Source organism: Canis lupus, chromosome 32 (assembly GCF_048164855.1).
Source record: "Canis lupus baileyi chromosome 32, mCanLup2.hap1, whole genome shotgun sequence".
Lineage (NCBI taxonomy): Eukaryota > Metazoa > Chordata > Mammalia > Carnivora > Canidae > Canis > Canis lupus.
This window is the reverse complement of record NC_132869.1, coordinates 23,036,407-23,054,472: the sequence shown is the minus strand read 5'-3', so window position 1 is coordinate 23,054,472 and position 18,066 is coordinate 23,036,407. Positions and strand designations below refer to the sequence as shown.

The 18,066-nt window shown below is 39.1% G+C and overlaps 1 protein-coding gene, 1 long non-coding RNA gene, 1 other non-coding gene and 1 pseudogene across 3 annotated transcripts in view; 3 read left to right on the top strand and 1 right to left on the bottom strand.

The window, feature by feature from the left end:
* The window catches only part of LOC140622937 (uncharacterized), an 81,066-nt gene extending 80,450 nt beyond the window's left edge, over positions 1-616 (top strand). Inside the window, exon 3 of the long non-coding RNA XR_012022595.1 lies at positions 251-616. This is a non-coding gene — a long non-coding RNA (uncharacterized lncRNA). The remainder of the gene's footprint in view (positions 1-250) is intronic.
* The window catches only part of UNC13C (unc-13 homolog C), a 548,174-nt gene that overhangs the window by 444,224 nt on the left and 85,884 nt on the right, over positions 1-18,066 (bottom strand). The window lies entirely within an intron of this gene.
* On the top strand, positions 1,004-1,115 carry LOC140623398 (U6 spliceosomal RNA). The gene has a single exon (XR_012023018.1). It is a non-coding gene; the product is annotated as a U6 spliceosomal RNA (small nuclear RNA).
* LOC140622554 (transcription elongation factor A protein-like 8) lies at positions 8,844-9,186 on the top strand (annotated as a pseudogene).

The window sequence follows — 18,066 nt, the reverse complement described above, 5'->3', positions numbered from 1 at the left end:
TATGGGGATTGTGAAAGTTAATATTAAGCACCGATATTTTATTTCACAACCACTGAAACGGGAAAAAAAAAAAAAAAGAAATATCTGAGACTGTCAGGTTGTTATGGATGGAAACTCCATGAAGAACTGTTAAAAATTTATAGGGCCACTTTTGAAAATGAAATTGCAGTTTCTAGTAAGGTGGAAATTTGCTCACCCAATTGCTCAACAAATTTGTTAGGTATGTAACATGAAGAGAATCTTATTTCAGATGCAATGAAACGCCGAGACACCTGCACCCCGATGTTTATAGCAGCAATGTCCACAACAGCCAAACTGTGGAAGGAGCCTCGGTGTCCATCGAAAGATGAATGGATAAAGAAGATGTGGTCTATGTATACAATGGAATATTCCTCAGCCATTAGAAACGACAAATACCCACCATTTGCTTCAACGTGGATGGAACTGGAGGGTATTATGCTGAGTGAAGTAAGTCAATTGGAGAAGGACAAATATTGTATGTTCTCATTCATTTGGGGAATATAAATAATAGTGAAAGGGAATATAAGGGAAGGGAGAAGAAACGTGTGGGAAATATCAGAAAGGGAGTCAGAACATGAGGACTCCTAACTCTGGAAAACGAACTAGGGGTGGTAGAAGGGGAGGAGGGCGGGGGGTGGGGGTGAATGGGTGACGGGCACTGAGGGGGGCACTTGATGGGATGAGCACTGGGTGATATTCTGTATGTTGGTAAATTGAACACCAATAAAAAATAAATTTATTATAAAAAAATGAAGAGAATCTTACACTTATATAGCAGATTACACATAAAAAGATGTTTACTACAACATTATTTGTAACGGAATACTCTACCATATTTTTCCTATTGATAGGGAATAATTTTGATATATTTGTATGGTAAAATGTATTTAAATAAATTAGTTAGACAAATAGACATCAATGCTAGTAGTTTTTAATATAACATTGAGTTTAAAAAGCAAGTTGCAGAATTATCTAGTATGGAATGCTCATTTTGGCAGCACATAGACTAAAGTTGGAATGATACAGAGAAAACTAGCATGGCCCCTGCACAAGGATGACAGAATTATCTAGCATGGCATCATTTCTAGATTTATGGATAATTATTTCTGGAAAATTATAGTATATCCTAGAAGAATATATACAGGAGATTTTTTTTTTTATAGTGATTGTCCCTAAGAAAGGAAGAAAAGACCAGAGAGCAAAATAACCTTTAAAAGAAGAGCAGTAGCTCCTTTCGCATCTATTTACTAAGAAAAAACATTCCTCTCTGCCTCCAGTGACTGGCTCCTTGAGCCATCAGATATTCTTTGGTTTCTCTGGTTACCAAATCTTATCATACTTTCATGATATCCCATCCATTACACACGGGACAGGGACGCCTGGGTGGCTCAACGGTTGAACGTCTGTCTGCCTTCGGCTCAGGGCCTGATCCCAGAGTCCCGGGATCGAGTCCCACATTGAGCTTCCTGCAAGGAGCCTGTTTCTCCCTCTACCTGTGTCTCTGCCCCTCTCTCTCTCTCTGTGTGTTTTCATGAATAAATAAATAAACTTTAAAAAAAAAAAAGTTGCACACGGGACTGCAGAGTATAGAGCAAATAGCATGCAAACAAAAATGGCTTGTTGGAATCCTAGTATCTCAGAACACAAAGGCTTCTAGAGATCATGTTGCCTAGTGGGCTTCAAAATTGTGTTCTGAGAAGCCCTAGAGCTCCTAAGAGAGCTTCACTGGGTGAGGAAGGGCTTGGCAGCTAGGACTCTGCACCCACTACCTCTGATTCAAGTGCAGAGGTTCTGACTTTATCTGCTTTATAACTGGGTCTGAAGGCTGTGTTTCTGAAAGCAGTGCTCTTAAGAAGGAGGATGAAAACCCCTAAGTTTAGTCATTAATTTTATTTTTTTAAGAACATAATGAGCCATTTTCTAGTAAGGTCACATAACTCTTCTATGTTTAACTGATTTGATATTTAGAGAATTCTCGGTGCAATGGGAAACCGCTCAGGAAGGTACATGGGAGCTCATCATAACATATAAACAAGGAGGGTGCTTTTCCAAGTGTCAAGTCAAAATGAAGTGATAATTATGTTAATGTACCAACACAGCAACTGTGGTATAAATTCAGGGAGAAGGAGAAGATAGAATTTGCTCCCTCAAATTAGGCAGTGTGCATCGCTCCCTGCTCTCTCAGTGAGAAGAATGAGTCCTCCTCAACTCTTGGATTCATTTAACCTAGTGTAACCCTGTAAATAAGCATTATGTGTTAAAGAACATGCAATGGGGTGTGAGCTTTGAGGAAGCAATTGTTTAGTCTAGTATGAAGTTGAAGAAGGAAGAAGAAGTCAAGCTTTCCAACCCTGTCATTAGCTAGGTAACCTCTAATGGAAGTCATTCATGAAACTAATAAGTTCTCTTCAAGGAAATCACAAAAACGGATAATTATATTAGGCACCAAAGTTCATGAGGAAGAAAATTCACAACAAAACAACTTTGATCTTTGCTCCAGGCTCTGCTTAATGGTCTGAAAAACTAATAATCATTAATTCTCACAAAAGATGTCATATGGCTAGAGCTGTAATGTTCAAATAATATTACACGTTTTCTAATGAGCGAAAGCCACTTTTAATCATTTTGAAACCAATTACCACAAAATGCATTATTTTATTCCTGTAATATCTTCGCTACAAGTCTTCCAAACATGGACAGCAATTTCACTTCCCAGGATATACCCTAAAAACACAGAAGTTGATTTTGCATTCAGATCTCATTCCACCTAACAGAATAATGACATTTTTTCCTACTCATCCTGATAAAGAATTTTTGAAAATTGTCTCTTAGAATTTCCAAAATTCAGAATTATCTACTAATAATTCTACTTTAGAATACCTGCAACCATACTTAGAGATGATGTTTAAAATAGATCTCTTCTTCGTTGCTAATGCCTAGGGAAGATGGTGCAGCCATAAAGTAGAGGGACTTTGATAGGAAATTGTTTTCACAATCTGTCTGAACAGATTTGGCAGGAGAGGGAATACTCACCCATAGTATTTCCATCCCCACCCCTGCGAGTTACAATCCACATTATCTCATGGTTCTACCTCTTACCAAGGAGTGTCTGTATACACAGAGCTAAGGGGATCTGGAGAATTCTGAATGGAGATTAATTATAAAATTATTAGTCAGAGTATATAGTTTGTAAAAATTTTGTCTCCCCTGGCAAAGAAGTTGATATTTTTAACTCTCAGTTTTGTAAACCTTTAGTTGGAGGCTGAGACAGCAATATACGGAAAAGATTTCTAATCCTAGGAAACATCTGTCAATGCAGGGGTACAGAAGACAGAAAAGGTGGTTGGGGTAGCCCCATAAACAGGTGGAAAAGACAGGAAATGAACTGAAAGTCTGGACCCATGCCAGGTTCTGACTCTCTCATTCCATATATCAGATTTCCTCCCAGCCAAATATATAAAAGTAAACCACCCCAGTATCAAACAGCCACATGGAATGCTTCCTCTTCTGAATTTGCTTCCTCTTCTGAATCTGCTGTCTACAGAGTTGCTTGACTTTGTAATATTCCCAACTGTAGACTCTTCTCCTGTAATCACGGAGTCAAACCATGGAGAGAAATCCAAATAACCATATATTTTTACAGCTTTAATCTATTGCCCCTAGTCTTTAGTCAAAATAATAGAAATGGAGAGAAACATCAAGTTACAAGTAAGTGAAAGACAAGCCCCTCTCCTTTGATCATCAATAATTCTTACCCAGTTTTGGAGGAAAATCTATACTCTTTGGGGGTTGGGAGAGGAAATTTGAAACTTGACATCACATCTACTACATACTATTTTTTTCTTTACCTACATTGAGATTTTAAAAGATTTAAAAACATTTTTTTGTAGAAATAACAGAAAAACTTCAAAAACTTTTTACAGAATCAAAACCAAAATACTCTTGAAAAAATTTTCTGAAGTATGTTTTACTGTTTTATAAAGTGTAGCAGAGCACACAGAGTCACAGAAACATCATTCTTTCTTTTGCTTATACTAGTTCTCAGTATCTCAGTATAAAAGATTAAAATTTCAATCCTCTCAAGATTCAATTCAAATCTTCTAATGAGAAGTTTCATTTCAAATTATGCATTGCTCTTTTTATGTAATTCTAGAATGAAAATAAAGAGGCCTTAAGAGATGGTCTAAACAATTCTCACGTTTCCTTAAAAGTAGATGGCAAAAGCACTTGAAAGTAATGGGAATAACGCTATTTAATATAGAAGTTTGAGAAAAGTACTTCCATAAGTGTTGTATATCAGTCTAATACCCTTTAAACTAATAGCTGAGTTCTCATTCTGTAGGAGAGCAGTGCCACTGAAAGCCAATTCTCTTCTAGTTATCAGTGGGTTCCAAAGTCAGATTAATACCATAAATTTTAAAGACTGCCTTATTTTATTACCTCTCTGCAGATTGTGAGCTCCTTCAAAAATGGGAACCAGTGATTATCTTTATAACCAACTCTACATTCTAACTCCATGCCTGGCACATACTTGTATATATCAAGCCATACATGAAAGTATGGCAAGTGTGTCAGAAACTGGGTTTAACCGATTTGGAAAGGTTTATATTGTTATTTGAATGATTATCATTTAAAATACAAGTTCTCTTTTGTTATAACCTACCCCCTATCCTTGTACCAGATAGTCCTTTTCAGCCTTATTCTATTCAATGACTGCTATTTCAAAAAAAAAGTAAAATAAAAAAGTTGGATGCCTGGGTAGCTCAATAGGTTAATCGTCCAACTCTTGATTTCAGCTGAGGCATGATCTCAGGGTTGTGGGATGGTGACCCACGTTGGGCTCCATGCTTAAGAGTGGAGTCTGCGATTCTTTCCTTCTGCCCCTAGTCCTACTCATTCATTCTCTCTCTCTCTCTCTCTCCCCCCCTCTAAAACAAATTAATATTTGAAAAAAAATCAGGAAGTCAGAACATGGGTTGGCATTTAATTGATATGGGAAATATATAAAACAAAGAAAATAAAAATAGTCAATTTTCTATCAATGAAAATAAGTATTTTAGTAATAGATTGGCTAACTTTGATATTGTTTATTAAAAAACTAATTTCAACACGGTCAATTGATTTCTATGTCTACTAATCTGTGAAGCTGCTACGGAGAATTCATTTTTCTAGGAATGCAACATCATTCTTTTTTTTTAAATTTTTATTTATTTATGATAGTCACACATTGAGAGAGAGAGAGAGAGAGAGAGAGAGGCGGAGACATAGGCAGAGGGAGAAGCAGGCTCCATGCACCAGGAGCCCGATATGGGATTCGATCCCGGGTCTCCAGGATCGCACCCTGGGCCAAAGGCAGGCGCTAAACCGCTGCGCCACCCAGGGATCCCTGCAACATCATTCTTAAAGTATCTTTCATTATACAGTATAGTAACATTTATGATGAAAAAAAGCAAGGAAAACGCTTTTTCTGTCTTTTCTGTCTTGCCTGCTACTGTCAGTATCACCCTTGATTCAACTTTCACTGCTCTAATTGCCATTAAACACATGTTGGGGAATGTCATTAAAAAGACATGAAAGCTGTCTCACCTGTGAACTGGACAAGGGCATTTAGAGGCCCCTCACATTCTTCCCTGTCCTTAGAGTGTGGATTCCACTTACCTTTCCTGCTCCCAGAGGCTACTCCAAGGTCTTAATTTTGAGATAGTGATGTGCTAATGAAATCTGAATAAACACAAGACAACTCTCACCTACCAACCTGGAATGGCCTGTCTCTATCTTTAATCTCCCCTGCCCTGAGTACAGGGGCCAATTCCAAATTGGGATAGCTCCCAAGAGGGTTGCAAACCAACAATACACATGCTGATTTGATATTCTGGCCAGACTAACCCTGAGTCATATGGTGGTTATCTATAAAATGTCTTGTCAGAGGATGAATGGAAGAAAAGAATGACTGGAAAAACAAATTTGTTGGGTAAAAATATATGAAGACATATAAAACAGCAAAGAATAACTTTATTTGAAAGGATAAAAGGATGACTTTTTTGCTGAAACTAAAGAAAATAAGAGAAAAAGGATGTGCAACAAGATGCTTACATGCTACTTTTCTTCTAAGCAAGCCCATCACAAGCCATTCTGTTAAGCTTTCAAATCTTAAACACATCAGCAGCAAACCTGAAAATATTTTTACTTGATATATTTAGAGGTTAGAAGAGTTTAGGTGGTCCTAGGGGGGTATTCAGAGTTCTTGTTTTAATATTTATTCACTTCCAGATGATTGGAGGACCAGTAATAATTCATTTTTATAAGAAAGGAAATTATCCACTCTGATAAACCCAAATTCTAGGCTTCAGATTCTGCTCTCTATATATTATCTCCTAATGCTATAAACATGAATCTCAGAGGTCTTATAATTCTTTCTCATTTCAAATGAAGGCAAATGATTCTGAGATGGATTCACTACATTACTTATATCTGCTGAGCCAAGGGATCTGAAAATACTGCTATATCAACAAATAGAATTATTATAGCTCATTACAACTATATCATGAAGTACCTAGTACCTAGTACTTGCTGTCATTATTGCATTTAAGAACAAAGTATCTACTTGGTGATCATCGCTACTTGGGTGAGCCCCAGGCATCTCATATTCAGTAAATTTTAAAATAGAAGTAAACTATTGTTCTGCTAATCTTATTCCTGCATTCTCTTTGAGAAAAGGATAGTAATGGCTTCTATCCGGTCATGAAGTCAAAGCTCTGAAGTCACCCTCAACTTTCTATTCTATTCATTCCATTCACCTCCAATTCAGCTTGTCACTAAATTTGGTTGAACCATCTCCTAAATCCCTCTCATATTCACACTCTTCTACCTAATCCTATCACTGCCATAGTTCAGATTTCCATGATTTCTGAAATAGTATGATTTTCTTCCCTTTGAATTTTCATCACAAACTGATAGAAGTGTCTTTTGTTGTTTGTAGTAGGGGGTGTTTAATTTAAAACTTACTATTCCTTACCCATGTGGGGGCTTTACGATACATTAAACTTATGTTTAAAAATGAATCATCCAAAAGCATGTATCTCTTCTCCTTTTTGTCACATAGGTGATAATAAAAGATTAAAATATATAAAAACTTCAGAATAGGGATGCCTGGGTGGCTCAGTGGTTGAATGTCTGCCTTTGGCTCAGGGTGTGATCCCAGGGTCCCAGGCTCCCTGCAGGGAGCCTACTTCTCCTTCTGTCTGTGTCTCTGCCTCTTTCTCTGTGTCTCTCATGAATAAAAATATATATATATATTTAAAAAATAAAAACAAAACCTTCAGAATCAAGGAAGCAACATGAAAGAACCTAAAGTGGACAGTAAACTTATTCTGAAGAATGCTTCACAGATTCCAGACTGAAAAGTGTTGGGAGCAGGAGTGCGGAAGGGCAGCAAGGACTATGCCAAGAGAAAGGAGCTGAAAGCAAGAGGATGATTTACTATCTGAATACAATAGGTCCCATTCACCACCATACACAGTTAAACTGTCACTGTTTCAGGAAGGAGACACAAGGTTTATTCTCATGAGAGATTAAATCTGAGAGGTATGGACTCCAAAACTCCAGGAAAATAGTGAGCATGAGATAAAAACAGCAAAGTTAAATAAAATCCTAATATGAACTATTGAACTATCAGACTGCTTACTCAATCTACTTCTACAGCCACAAAAGTAGGCAATGCCTCTTAAAAGCTATTCAGTTAATGTGTTGAGAAATATAGGTGAGAAAAATTTCCCAGAAGTCAGAACAGGAAGAAAAGGGCAACAAAAAGATAAATTTAGAGACCAATCCTACATGTCCACTCTCAAGTTAAAACAATTCCACAGAAAGGAACAAAATTTGTGGAAAATAAATCAATTCAAGAACTTTAGGGGAAACAAAAGTTACTACAGACAAAAACATTTCCAAATATGAATATATTCCCTCCTTCCCACTGCCCCCCACCCCCCCAAAAAAAAATTTTAAAAAGTGACTGTCATATGGATTCCTTCTCAGGAAGTTATTGATCTCCATGATTACAAAGAACTAATTCCTAAAAGAGATCGAATCCAGGCAGCATATGAGAGTAAAGGGAATTCCTAGGATGGTTGCCAATGGAAATCCTAGGAAAAGTGATGGACCAGGGTTCCAGAGCAATAAGCCCAGGACCAATAATACTGATAGTTGTCTTATAGGTATAATGGTACCTATAGGGAAGAAATGATTGGGACATAAAAGTTTAAGCAAATGAATGAATAAAGCAATTGATAATTCTAAGTAAAATGAAAGATGTTCAAGTAAATAAACTTAATAGAATTCTCTTGGGTTTGTAGTAAAAACTATATTCATATCATGATAAACATAAGTGAGAACTATTTTAATTAAAATGTGAAATATACAGCAATGGAAAGGTGAGTAGAGGAGAAATATGTTGAGTTTAATGCTTATCTACTATAAAAACTATTAGATACTAATTAATATTGAGAACCAAGGGACAGCATTATAAACCATTATTGTGGTATATGAAAGCCAAGATACTTTTGAGAGATTTCTGTGAAATTAAGTTATTAAAAGAGAGAAAATAAGGTCTAGTCTAATTCCATTACATGTCTTTTAGATCATGGATTAATACAATACATTCTTGAGCTCCATAGTGCTGGAGAAAAAGAAAAGTGCCCTAGATCCTTTCAGGACTCTTGATCTTTTGTACATGACATAAATCAAGTGAAGGATGAGGGAGGAAAAATCCCCTGGATCGCTACAGGATTAATTTATTCAAACGAAATAACAGAAAAATACACAACATGCAAAAGTCTTTTGAAGAAAATGAAGGAAAACCACAGAATATGCTCAAAGCTGAGGGAGACTGCCCTTTGGAAGAGGTACCACAGGAGGCAGAAAGAAATTCTCAACCTTCCAAAGAAGGTGTAAGCTCAGAATCAGAAGGAATTCTTAAGAGGGCTGACCAGATCTGATCAGGGGTTATAAGAGGACATTCTCATGAGGCATTTGAGCTGAAGAAATGATAAGAGGTAGAGAGGAGTTAGAAAGGCTTAGTGAAGAGAAAAAAGAAATAAGTTTGTGATGATGCAGTAGAAACAAAGACATTCATGCAGTCATCCTTATCCTGTGTGCTTTAGGCTTTGAATTTTTTTTTTTCTTGGTCTGATATTAAAATCTGGCTCTTGCTTTCTTTCTGTTAGTATTTTCTGGTTTATCTTTGACTTTCATTTTACTTTTAATCATCTGGTGAAATTATATCTTAGGGAGTTTCCTCATTATCAGAATCTCATCAGATACTGTATTTTGACACATTCTTTGAGAGTTTTTCAATTGGAAAGTTTCACACACATATGCATGAAATTATATTCATTCTATGTTGCAAAGTAAAACATAACAGGCTGCAAAGCAGTATATTTAGTATCAGCTCACATATGTAGGATTAAATCTCAAATCGTGGGTACATATACACATATGTGTATATGTGTCAAAAACTTAAGTGCTTATTTCTGTGTCATGCGAGTTCCTTTCACTTATATGGATTTTTTCATGAATATGTGTCACACACATACACAAAATTAAGGCTTTATAAGAGTCAAATAATTTGCTATCAGCTTATTACCGCAATGGAGGCACCTAAACTCTTGATGGAAGAACTATTTAAAAAAAAAAAAAAATGTAAACCTCAAGTTATCTCTGGATCTCTTAGCCAGAGGAATAAAACTGACATTTCAGAAAAAAAAAATAAAATACATTCTCTGAATATGTTATTTTAATGATAAATTAGTACAACTTTGTTGAGTTATAAATTGGTTAACCAAGATGTTTTATTTCCCTAATAGATTTAAAGATTTTATATGCAGAGGCAACATCTTACATGTTTCCCATGTAGTCAATATTTCCATCACTCTTCATTCCTTTTGTGTAGATTTCTATTTCTCTCTGGTATGATTTTGCTGTTTCCTAAAATACTTCCTTGAACATTTCTTTGATTGGGGTTTCCTAATGTCTTTTACGCTCTAGCTGCTTTTAAGATTTTTTTTCAGGGAGGGGAGGAGCAAGATGGCGGAAGAGTAGGGTCTCCAAATCACCTGTCTCCACCAAACTACCTAGAAAACCTTCAAATTATCCTGAAAATCTATGAATTCGCCCTGAGATTTAAAGAGAGAACACCTGGAATGCTACAGTGAGAAGAGTTCGCGCTTCTATCCAGGTAGGAAGACGGGGAGAAAGAAATAAAGGAACAAAAGGCCTCCAAGGGGGAGGGGCCCCGCGAGGAGCCGGGCTGAGGCCGGGGCGAGTGTCCCCAGGACAGGAGAGCCCCGTCCCGGAGGAGCAGGAGCTGCACCGACCTTCCCGGGCGGAAAGGGGCTCGCGGGGAGTTGGAGCAGGACCCAGGAGGGCGGGGATGCCCTCGGGCTCCCGGGGACAGTAACAGCAACTCCGCGCCCAGGAGAGTGCGCCGAGCTCCCTAAGGGCTGCAGCGCGCACGGCGGGACCCGGAGCAGCTCCGGGGGGCTCGGGCGGCGGCTCCGCGGAGGGGGCTGCGTGGAGGGGGCTGCGCGGCCCCGGGAGCAGCTCGGCCGGGCTCGGGCAGAGGAAGAGGCTCCGTGCAGAGGGGCCTGCGCGGTTCCAGGAGCAGCTCGGAGGGGCTCGGGCGGCGGCTCCGCGGAGGGGGCTGCGCGGCCCGGGAGCGCGAATCCACCAGCGCAGGTTCCGGAGCACAGGGCGCCGGGACACAGCCCAGGATCCCGCCTCCCCTGGGACAGGCAGAGGCCGGGAGGGCCCAGGACAGCGAGGACGCTCCTGCCCCAGCTGAGCACATCAGCGGCCCCGCCCCGGAGCCTCCAGGCCCTGCAGACGGAGTTCCTGCCGGAGCTGAATCCAGGTTTCCAGAGCTGCCCCGCCACTGGGGCTGTTCCTCCTGCGGCCTCACGGGGTAAACAACCCCCACTGAGCCCTGCACCAGGCAGGGGCACAGCAGCTCCCCCAACTGCTAACACCTGAAAATCAGCACAACAGGCCCCTCCCCCAGAACACCAGCTAGACGGACAACTTCCAGGAGAAGCCAAGGGACTTAAAGAACACAGAATCAGAAGATACTCCCCTGTGGTTCTTTTTTTTTTTTTTTTTTTTTTTTGGTTTTTTTTTTTGTTGTTGTTGTGTTTTTTTTTTTTTTGTTTTGTTTTGTTTTGCTTTTTGATTTGTTTCCTCCCCCACCCCCCCTTTTTTTTCTCCTTTCTTTTTCTTTCTCTTTTTCTTTTTTTTCTTTCGTTTTTTTTTTCTCTTCCCTTTTTTTTCTCTTTCTCTTTTCTTTCCTTCTTTCTCTCCTCTCTTTTTCTCTTTTTCCCAATACAACTTGCTTTTGGCCACTCTGCACTGAGCAAAATGACTAGAAGGAAAACCTCACCTCAAAAGAAAGAATCAGAAACAGTCTTCTCTCCCAAAGAGTTACAAAATCTGGATTACAATTCAATGTCAGAAAGCCAATTCAGAAGCACTATTATACAGCTACTGGTGGCTCTAGAAAAAAGTATAAAGGACTCAAGAGACTTCATGACTGCAGAATTTAGAGCTAATCAGGCAGAAATTAAAAATCAATTGAATGAGATGCAATCCAAACTAGAAGTCCTAACGACGAGGGTTAACGAGGTGGAAGAACGAGTGAGTGACATAGAAGACAAGTTGATAGCAAAGAGGGAAACTGAGGAAAAAAGAGACAAACAATTAAAAGATCATGAAGATAGATTAAGGGAAATAAACGACAGCCTGAGGAAGAAAAACCTACGTTTAATTGGGGTTCCCGAGGGCGCCGAAAGGGACAGAGGGCCAGAATATGTATTTGAACAAATTCTAGCTGAAAACTTTCCTAATCTGGGAAGGGAAACAGGCATTCAGATCCAGGAAATAGAGAGATCCCCCCCTAAAATCAATAAAAACCGTTCAACACCTCGACATTTAATTGTGAAGCTTGCAAATTCCAAAGATAAGGAGAAGATCCTTAAAGCAGCAAGAGACAAGAAATCCCTGACTTTTATGGGGAGGAGCATTAGGGTAACAGCAGACCTCTCCACAGAGACCTGGCAGGCCAGAAAGGACTGGCAGGATATATTCAGGGTCCTAAAGGAGAAGAACATGCAACCAAGAATACTTTATCCAGCAAGGCTCTCATTCAAAATGGAAGGAGAGATAAAGAGCTTCCAAGACAGGCAGCAACTAAAAGAATATGTGACCTCCAAACCAGCTCTGCAAGAAATTTTAAGGGGGACTCTTAAAATTCCCCTTTAAGAAGAAGTTCAGTGGAACAGTCCACAAAAACAAAGACTGAATAGATATCATGATGACACTAAACTCATATCTCTCAATAGTAACTCTGAATGTGAACGGGCTTAATGACCCCATCAAAAGGCGCAGGGTTTCAGACTGGATAAAAAAGCAGGACCCATCTATTTGCTGTCTACAAGAGACTCATTTTAGACAGAAGGACACCTACAGCCTGAAAATAAAAGGTTGGAGAACCATTTACCATTCGAATGGTCCTCAAAAGAAAGCAGGGGTAGCCATCCTTATATCAGATAAACTAAAATTTACCCCAAAGACTGTAGTGAGAGATGAAGAGGGACACTATATCATACTTAAAGGATCTATTCAACAAGAGGACTTAACAATCCTCAATATATATGCTCCGAATGTGGGAGCTGCCAAATATATAAATCAATTATTAACCAAAGTGAAGAAATACTTAGATAATAATACACTTATACTTGGTGACTTCAATCTAGCTCTTTCTATACTCGATAGGTCTTCTAAGCACAACATCTCCAAAGAAACGAGAGCTTTAAATGATACACTGGACCAGATGGATTTCACAGATATCTACAGAACTTTACATCCAAACTCAACTGAATACACATTCTTCTCAAGCGCACATGGAACTTTCTCCAGAATAGACCACATATTGGGACACAAATCGGGTCTGAACCGATACCAAAAGATTGGGATTGTCCCCTGCATATTCTCAGACCATAATGCCTTGAAATTAGAACTAAATCACAACAAGAAGTTTGGAAGGACCTCAAACACGTGGAGGTTAAGGACCATCCTGCTAAAAGATAAAAGGGTCAACCAGGAAATTAAGGAAGAATTAAAAAGATTCATGGAAACTAATGAGAATGAAGATACAACCATTCAAAATCTTTGGGATGCAGCAAAAGCAGTCCTAAGGGGGAAATACATCACAATACAAGCATCCATTCAAAAACTGGAAAGAACTCAAATACAAAAGCTAACCTTACACATAAAGGAGCTAGAGAAAAAACAGCAAATAGATCCTACACCCAAGAGAAGAAGGGAGTTAATAAAGATTCGAGCAGAACTCAACGAAATCGAGACCAGAAGAACTGTGGAACAGATCAACAGAACCAGGAGTTGGTTCTTTGAAAGAATTAATAAGATAGATAAACCATTAGCCAGCCTTATTAAAAAGAAGAGAGAGAAGACTCAAATTAATAAAATCATGAATGAGAAAGGAGAGATCACTACCAACACCAAGGAAATACAAACGATTTTAAAAACATATTATGAACAGCTATACGCCAATAAATTAGGCAATCTAGAAGAAATGAACGCATTCCTGGAAAGCCACAAACTACCAAAACTGGAACAGGAAGAAATAGAAAACCTGAACAGGCCAATAACCAGGGAGGAAATTGAAGCAGTCATCAAAAACCTCCCAAGACACAAGAGTCCAGGGCCAGATGGCTTCCCAGGGGAATTTTATCAAACGTTTAAAGAAGAAATCATACCTATTCTCCTAAAGCTGTTTGGAAAGATAGAAAGAGATGGAGTACTTCCAAATTCGTTCTATGAAGCCAGCATCACCTTAATTCCAAAGCCAGACAAAGACCCCACCAAAAAGGAGAATTACAGACCAATATCCCTGATGAACATGGATGCAAAAATTCTCAACAAGATACTGGCCAATAGGATCCAACAGTACATTAAGAAAATTATTCACCATGACCAAGTAGGATTTATCCCTGGGACACAAGGCTGGTTCAACACCCGTAAAACAATCAATGTGATTCATCATATCAGCAAGAGAAAAACCAAGAACCATATGATCCTCTCATTGGATGCAGAGAAAGCATTTGACAAAATATTGCATCCATTCCTGATCAAAACTCTTCAAAGTGTAGGGATAGAGGGAACATTCCTCGACATCTTAAAAGCCATCTATGAAAAGCCCACAGCAAATATCATTCTCAATGGGGAAGCACTAGGAGCCTTTCCCCTAAAATCAGGAACAAGACAGGGATGTCCACTCTCACCTCTGCTGTTCAACATAGTACTGGAAGTCCTAGCCTCAGCAATCAGACAACAAAAAGACATTAAAGGCATTCAAATTGGCAAAGAAGAAGTCAAACTCTCCCTCTTCGCCGATGACATGATACTCTACATAGAAAACCCAAAAGTCTCCACCCCAAGATTGCTAGAACTCATACAGCAATTCGGTAGCGTGGCAGGATACAAAATCAATGCCCAGAAGTCAGTGACATTTCTATACACTAACAATGAGACTGAAGAAAGAGAAATTAAGGAGTCAATCCCATTTACAATTGCACCCAAAAGCATAAGATACCTAGGAATAAACCTAACCAAAGATGTAAAGGATCTATACCCTCAAAACTATAGAACACTTCTGAAAGAAATTGAGGAAGACACAAAGAGATGGAAAAATATTCCATGCTCATGGATTGGCAGAATTAATATTGTGAAAATGTCAATGTTACCCAGGGCAATATACACGTTTAATGCAATCTCTATCAAAATACCATGGACTTTCTTCAGAGAGTTAGAACAAATTATTTTAAGATTTGTGTGGAATCAGAAAAGACCCCGAATAGCCAGGGGAATTTTAAAAAAGAAAACCATATCTGGGGGCATCACAATGCCAGATTTCAGGTTGTACTACAAAGCTGTGGTCATCAAGACAGTGTGGTACTGGCACAAAAACAGACACATAGATCAGTGGAACAGAATAGAGAATCCAGAAGTGGACCCTGAACTTTATGGGCAACTAATATTCGATAAAGGAGGAAAGACTATCCATTGGAAGAAAGACAGTCTCTTCAATAAATGGTGCTGGGAAAATTGGACATCCACATGCAGAAGAATGAAACTAGACCACTCTCTTTCACCATACACCAAGATAAACTCAAAATGGATGAAAGATCTAAATGTGAGACAAGATTCCATCAAAATCCTAGAGAAGAACACAGGCAACACCCTTTTTGAACTCGGCCATAGTAACTTCTTGCAAGATACATCCACAAAGGCAAAAGAAACAAAAGCAAAAATGAACTATTGGGACTTCATCAAGATAAGAAGCTTTTGCACAGCAAAGGATACAGTCAACAAAACTCAAAGACAACCTACAGAATGGGAGAAGATATTTGCAAATGACATATCAGATAAAGGGCTAGTTTCCAAGATCTATAAAGAACTTATTAAACTCAACACCAAAGAAACAAACAACCCAATCATGAAATGGGCAAAAGACATGAACAGAAATCTCACAGAGGAAGACATAGACATGGCCAACATGCATATGAGAAAATGTTCTGCATCACTTGCCATCAGGGAAATACAAATCAAAACTACAATGAGATACCACCTCACACCAGTGAGAATGGGGAAAATTAACAAGGCAGGAAACAACAAATGTTGGAGAGGATGCGGAGAAAAGGGAACCCTCTTACACTGTTGGTGGGAATGTGAACTGGTGCAGCCACTCTGGAAAACTGTATGGAGGTTCCTCAAACAGTTAAAAATATACCTGCCCTACGACCCAGCAATTGCACTGTTGGGGATTTACCCCAAAGATACAAATGCAATGAAACGCCGGGACACCTGCACCCCAATGTTTATAGCAGCAATGGCCACGATAGCCAAACTGTGGAAGGAGCCTCGGTGTCCAACGAAAGATGAATGGATAAAGAAGATGTGGTTTATGTATACAATGGAATATTACTCAGCTATTAGAAATGACAAATACCCACCATTTGCTTTAACGTGGATGGAACTGGAGGGTATTATGCTGAGTGAAGTAAGTCAGTCGGAGAAGGACAAACATTATATGTTCTCATTCATTTGGGGAATATAAATAATAGTGAAAGGGAATATAAGGGAAGGGAGAAGAAATGTGTGGGAAATATCAGAAAGGGAGACAGAACGTAAAGACTGCTAACTCTGGGAAACGAACTAGGGGTGGTAGAAGGGGAGGAGGGCGGGGGGTGGGAGTGAATGGGTGACGGGCACTGGGTGTTATTCTGTATGTTAGTAAATTGAACACCAATAAAAAATAAATTAAAAAAAAAAAAAAGATTTTTTTTCAGAAGTATAAAAAACAACCAAAATCATACGTAACCATAAAAGACCCCAAATAACCAACACAATCCTGAGAAAGATGATTTCAGGCTACTATTATAAAGCTAGAGTAATCAAAATAGTATAGTGGTAGCATAAAAACAGACAAATAGACTAATAGAACAGAATCAAAAGCCCAGGAATAAACCCATGCATATATGGTAAATATTAGTTGACAATATATAAGAAGAAAGCCAAGAGTACTTAATGGAGAAAAGAGTCTCTTCAATAAATGGTGCTGGGAAAATGGGATATTTGCATCTAAAACAATGAAACTAGACCACTATCTTAAAGCACCCACAAAAAAATAAACTCAAAATGGATTAAAGACTTAAATGTGAACTCAAAACCCATAAAACTAAAAGAAAACTGAAGAAAAAAATCTTCTGGACACTGGTCTAAAAGGCTTTTTTTGGATAGGACACCCAGAGCACAAGTAACAAAATAACAAAAAGTACAAGTATATCAAACTAAAAACTTTTGCACATCAAAAAGAAACTACAAACAAAATGAAAAGAAAACCTATGTGGAAATATTTGCAAACAATGTATACAATAAGGGTTAATACCCAAACTTTATAAAGAACTCCTACAACTCAATAGCAAAAAGCAATCAATTTAAAAATGGACAAAAAAAAAAAAAAATATCAAGATTGTGTGTGGGGATCCTGAGCTCACAGGGACATAACCTACAATGACATGTAGAACCATCTCTGAGAACAAATTCTAGAGGAATTGATTCAAACCAATTAAGGATATAAAGAAAAAGCCACATTGAGATGAGTAGAAGAGGCAAAGACAGTTTTGCTAGGACCCACACCTCTGGTGTGACAACACACAAGGACGAGGGCCTCCCTGAAGAAGAAGAGTCCCAAGGTCTAAATTGGTCTTCAAGGCCCTCTGGAGAGGCACTGTAAGGCAAACATCTATAAAGTCTGTCTTGAAAACCAGTTGAGATTTTGTTCAGGAGAGGTAGAAGGCAGTAGGAAATGGAGACTCCACTCTTATGAAATGTGCATACAATTCCACTTGCTCTGAGTCCCAGTACACAGGCAGCATTTTGAAAAGTACCTTGGATACATCTGAAGAAGATCCATTGACTAATTTTAGGGTATATGCCAGGATAGTGATATGTTGGAATAATCTTCAGGGACAGAAGCACTGGCAGGCATCTTCTTCCGCCCCACTCCCCTTTTATCTAGCTGGCCTAGCACTGGTGAGCAACATTTTTGACACTTGCCATCTACTGTGCTAGCACCATTTACCCAGCACCAAAGCCCCTTCCAAGCAGCCCCCTTCCCCAGCACTCTTGGCAGGCATCCTCAACCAGAACCAGAGACCCTCCTAAGTGGCTCCCCACTCTAGTGCTCCTGGTAGATAGCCTTAGCTGCCAACAAAGCCCATCCCAAGCACCATCATCCTGCGGAGCCAGCACCACACTATAAAACACCTATCAAAGTCACAGCCACATCTCATGGCAAGCTGTTCAGTATGCCTACATAGTTTCAGCCAGGTCTCTCAGCTAGATGGGCCAGTTGTCAGTTCTGCTCACAAGCATGGCCACAGTTATGGCTAGACCTTGCAGACAGCCATGCCAGAA